At 37.4% G+C, this 5,909-nt stretch overlaps 1 pseudogene; it reads left to right on the top strand.

Moving 5' to 3' along the window:
* On the top strand, positions 1 to 1,421 carry LOC133295026 (scopoletin glucosyltransferase-like; annotated as a pseudogene).
* The last annotated feature ends 4,488 nt before the right edge of the window (positions 1,422 to 5,909 follow it).

The raw sequence follows: 5,909 nt of genomic DNA, 5'->3' as shown, positions 1-5,909 counted from the left end.
ATGGACTCGGGGAAGCCTCTGAAACTGTACTTCATTCATTACCTAGCAGCTGGTCATATGATCCCTCTATGCGACATAGCAACACTCTTCGCTTCTCGTGGCCACCACGTCACCATCATCACTACTCCCTCCAACGCTCAAATCATTCACAAATCCTTACCTTACAATCACAACCTCCGTCTTCACACCGTTCAATTCCCCTCCCAAGAGGTAGGCCTCCCCGACGGCATTGAAAGCCTCTCCGACGTCGTTGACCTCCACAACGTCGCCAAGGTCTCCCAGGCCATCAGGCTCCTCCGATCACCGATCGAGCACTTCGTGGAGCACAACCCACCCGATTGCATCGTCGCTGACTTTTTGTTCCCATGGGTGGAAGACCTTGCAAACAAGCTTGGCATCCCCAGGCTCGTATTCTCCCTCTTTACAATCTGCGCCATAAACTCCGTCACACCACACTCCAACGATGCTTCCGGTTCCTTAGTCATTTCGGGTCTTCCTCACCCTATTACCATTAACACAACACCGCCAAAGGAGTTGAGGAGATTCCTGGACTCGATGCGGGAGACTGAGTTCAAAAGCAATGGGCTCATCATCAACAACTTCGTGGAGCTTGACGGAGAAGAGTACGTCCGCCACTACGAGAAAACCACTGGTCACAAGGCATGGCATCTTGGCCCAGCCTCTCTTATTTGCAGAACAGCAGAAGAGCAAGCAGAGAGGGGACAAAAGAGCGTGTTGAGCGTGCACGAGTGCCTGAGTTGGCTTAACTCGAAGCGATCCAACTCGGTGCTCTATATATGCTTCGGGAGCCTTTGCCATTTCCCGGATAGCCAACTATACGAGATTGCATGTGGGATAGAAGCATCTGGTCACGAATTCATATGGGTGGCTCCTGAGAAGAAAGGGAAGGAGAATGAGAGCGAGGAGGAGAGGGAAAAGTGGCTAAGGGTTTTGAAGAGAGGAATGGGAAGAAAGGGATGATCATTAGAGGGTGGGCCCCGCAGGTGTTGATACTGGACCACCCTGCCGTGGGTGCGTTCCTGACGCATTGTGGGTGGACCTCCACCGTGGAGGCTGTCAGCGCGGGGGTTCCGATGATCACGTCGCCGGTGCATGGCGAACAATTCTACAACGAGAAGCTGATAACTCAGGTGCGGGGGATTGGGGTGGAGGTGGGTGCAGAGGAGTGGAGAAATATTGGTTTTGAGGAGAGAGAGAAGGTGGTGAGCAGAGATAGCATAGAGAATGCTGTGAAGAGGTTGATGGACGGTGGTGATGAAGCTCAGGAAATCAGAAGGCGTGCTCACGAGTTTGGGAAAAAGGCTAGAGAAGCTGTTCAGGAAAGTGGTTCATCCCACAACAATTTAACTGCCCTCGTTGATGATCTTAAGCGCTTGAGAGACTATAAGCTTCTCCATTAACAGCCCTTCAAATTTAGTATATTATCTTACTTTCTGGTTAATAATGCAGCATTTGAGATAAAAAGGAAAACGAATATGTATAACATCAGGATGTTTTGATATTAGTGTCAAATTTGAAATTTGACATCTCATTTTAGAACCATTAGATAAAAAAAGATTAATGACTCTGATTTGTTTTGTAAGTATGTGACACCATTAATCTTATTTGATCTAACGACCTTCAGATGTGATATCAAACTTTAAATTTTATAGTTATTAATTATCAAATTGCTACAGTTTGAGTGTAACTTTTGTATTTTCTTTATAAAAAAGCCATTTGTCAAGTACACAAAATCTGTAAGTTTGTTCTCCTGCCAATTAGTATATTTCGTGAACGTCTTCGCAATGGACCCCATATATATCGTGACATCAAACCTCGCTTTAGTATGATAGCTGCACAAACATGAATCCAATAAACAGAAAACAACTCAAATCAAATTCAGATGGACCCAACCTGCAGGGGTTAGGCTGATCTTCAAAGACTTATGATTTAGTCTATATTAGATCAAACTTGATCTATCATAAATATTAAAATAGAAGAGGCTTATGCTTTTAAAAAAAATTATTTAGAAAAAGACTATAAGTTTTTTTGTACATGTCGAGCTAAGTCTACAAGTCCGCCTATATCATATTATTTATTTAAAATATAATAAAAAATTATTATTTTAATAATTTTGAATAACAAAATAAATTATTTTAATTATTCTTTAAATCGTTGAATTTTTAATAGGTTTAAATATGCTAACAGGCCTAGGCCAAGACTTTTATTTTTAAAATAGGTCTAACCAGACTTGTAATTTGGGACTTACACAGGCTAATAGGACAAGCCATATCTAATATTTTTTACACAAACCTAACCTATTTAAGCTAAAGTCTAGCCTAACCTAATCTATTTACACCCCTACTTGTGACAACGCATCACAAGCATCGGACCTATCGCGTTACAGTGCTTATTATAATATCTACAAATAAACGAATATTAAAATGTATAACATGGTATTTAAGATTTTAAATTTTTACATATATTTAAAAAAAAATACTTCTTGTAGAAGTATTTTCCTCTTGCAGCTGACTCAATTTTTTTTTGTTTTATTATTATTTTTAATATAATGGGCCCCATTATATTTCCTGTCCACAGGAGATGAAGAAAGCCTCAAATAATATAAGGGAAATACATATGTCATGTTGTAGAAAAATGCTTAGGTTATATTATAGACACAATCAATGTGGATTTCACTATTTAAAAAAAGAAAAGTGGTGAGAGTCTACATTGGTTGTGTCTATAACATGACCTAAACATTTACCTATAATATGACATAACTATTTCCCAATAACATATCAAATTTAAGAGAAATGATATATTTATAACCTATTTTTGTTTACAATTTTTTAAGTCTATATCTTAACCATTGATTTTCGTCAATCAACAATGATCATTTATTGCGAATTAATAATTAATTAATGAGTTTGATCGGAAATAATAACTATTGATTAGTGAAAATCAACGGTTAAGGTATGGTTGTAAACAGAAATAGATTGTAAATATAATCTTCCTCCAAGTTTAATTATATAGTTTGTAATAATTAATGGGAAAACACTTCTTATGTTGCATGAGATGTGTTTTCTCATGTTGCATGAGATGTGTTTTCTCATCTTGTAATCTTTTGATTTATGTGCAATTTTTTTTTTCTTTTTTTAATAAATGTGGAGCCCACTACTAATTGAGTCATAAAAAGTATTTTCTCATCTTATGACCTTTCGATTTATGTGCAAAATATTTTTTTTAATAAATGTGGAGCCCACTATTAATTGAGTCATAACATAAGAATTGAATTCTCATGCAACATAAAAAAATCAAAATCCATAATTAAATACATAAATGATTGTTGCTTATATAATTTTTTTATTTTTTATTTTTAAATTATTATTATCAATTCATTCACTAAAAAATGCATTACAAAATATAATTGAAAGGGGGAGAAAACATTACTGTGGTATCCTTGTTCTTTCTTAATTTTTGGTGTCCTTGATATATGTCCAAACGAGACTGAGCCACAATATTTTTGGTGTCCTTGTTCTTTCTTAATTTTTTCCATAAATCTGCTATATGGTATCCGAGCTGGAATACTGATCCAGCTCCCTGTTCTTGAGAATTTCGCTGCAGCCCCCCCTGTTCTTGAGAATTTCGCTGTAGCCCTATTTTTTTTTTCTTTTTATGACAGCCGCTGCCCATTTCTATTTACTGCAGTTTTTTTTGTTTTTTTTTGCTGCACTTGCTCCATCGTTTTCCATTGAGACATCAATTTGTTGTTTTGTTTTTGGTGAGTTACATCCATTCCTTTCTACTCATCTATCATGGCCAACACCGTAGACAAGGGTTGTTCGCTGGAGACCATCTCTCTTCTTAATGGCCGAAATTATTTGCCTTGGGCCAGGGCGATTTCCATAGCTTTGGGTGGCCGATCGAAAAGTAGCCATATTTCTAGCGAACCACCAGCCATTGCAGATGCACGATATGAAACATGGAAGGCCAATGACCATCAAGTGATGACATGGATCTTTAATTTCATGGAACCAGAGATTTATGAAATCTTTGCCTATTCTGAAACAGCCAAAGAATTGTGGGAATCCATCAAAGACCACTATGGAAACCAAAATAATGCCTCTAGAATTTTTGAATTGCAGCAAGAGCTTTGTCAAACAAAACAACAACAGTCTCAATCCTTCAATGAGCACCTCGATCAGATGAAAAAAAGGTGGGATGAATTAAAACAATATAGGCCAAAGGCTGCCACACTTGAAGAATATGTGAAGCGTGAAGAACATGATCGTATATTCATGGTTCTTGCCAGTGTGGGACCAGAATATGAAGAAGTCAAGCGCCAGATTCTGATGACCAGTCCTCTACCTTCCTTTGCTACAATTTGTAACATTATTCAAAAGGAAGAAACTCGTCGGCGGGTGATGAATCCAGTCAATATTTTTGGTGAAGATCGATATGAAATTACAGCCCATCATGCAGCCTCTAGACCCAATACCACTGCTTCAGGTATAAATTCTCATACTCCATTGTCTTCCTCCTTTGTTTGCAATGTTAGTCGCACTCATGGCAGGAGCAAAGACAAAGGTCGTAGCTTTAAGTATCATTGTACACACTGTCAAAAAGATGGACACACGCGGGATCGGTGTTGGGTGCTCTACCCCTATTTGAAAACTAAAAAAGATAAGTTAATTGGAGCTCTAACAACTGCAACTCAGACCCATGAACCATCAACTGATTTTCAATCCACACTTGGAAAATTAGCTCTACAATTACAAGAATACCTTAATTCTGCCACTCATCTTTTTCAATCTGGTAAGGCCTTTACTCTTTCTAGTCAGTTAGCTCATTCATTTATAATTGATTCCGGTGCCACTGAACATATGTGCTATGAATCCAAATGTCTTTCCAATATCTCTACTGCAGAAAATATTCCTCCTATTTCAGTAGCCGATGGAAATCAAGTTTTCGTTGAAGGGATTGGCACAATTGACTTCTTTGACAAAACATCTAATATATTATTTATTCCCTCTTTATCTGCAAATTTACTATCAGTTGCTAAAATCACTAATGACTTGAATTGCAATGTCATATTCTCTCCAAAAAGGTGGTGTTTCAGGATATTCCGACAGGGAAGAAGATTGGTGAAGGAATTCTACATAATGGATTATATTTGTTGAATGACGTTAACAAAGGTCTGAGTGAAACCCATAGGGATGATTCAACATTGTGGCATTTGCGTATGGGACACCCATCTTCTAAAATTTTAAATTGTCTTGACTCTAAATTTTCCATTGATTCAAGTAGTTGTGAAACTTGTCGGTTCTCCAAATTACATAGATTACCTTTTAATGATAGTTCTCATGTTTCTCTTCAATTGTTTGATTTGGTTCATTCTGACGTGTGGGGACCTGCCCCGGTTGAATCAATAGATGGTTTTCGATGGTTCGTTACATTCATTGATGATAAATCTCGATGCATGTGGTTATATTTGTTAAAATCAAAAGATGATGTGGGAATTATTTTCCAAGAGTTTTTTCATATGATTAAAACTCAATATGGTTTTGGCATTAAAATGTTGCGCACTAATAACGGTAGTGAATATGTTAATGGTTCTTTTTAGCATTTTCTTAAAGCAAATGGCATTGTTCACCAACTTTCTTGTGTAGGAACTCCTCAACAGAATGACGTTGCTGAAAGAAAAATAGGCACCTTCTAGAGGTCACAAGATCTCTTCTATTTCATGCTAATTTGCCATCTGCCTATTGGTCTTTTGCTATCCTCACCAGTTGTTATCTCATCAATCGTATTCCTAGTAGAACTTTACAATTTAAGTCGCCTATGGAAATTATGCTCAATAGACAAATAAATATGTCCTATTTACGAGTTTTTGGTTGCACTTGTTATAT

This window comes from Gastrolobium bilobum, unplaced genomic scaffold, assembly GCF_033153095.1.
Source record: "Gastrolobium bilobum isolate Gb01-03AN ecotype WA unplaced genomic scaffold, APGP_CSIRO_Gbil_v1 utg21668, whole genome shotgun sequence".
NCBI lineage: Eukaryota > Viridiplantae > Streptophyta > Magnoliopsida > Fabales > Fabaceae > Gastrolobium > Gastrolobium bilobum.
Note: the sequence above shows the minus strand (reverse complement) of the source record. Positions and strands in the feature narration are given on the sequence as shown.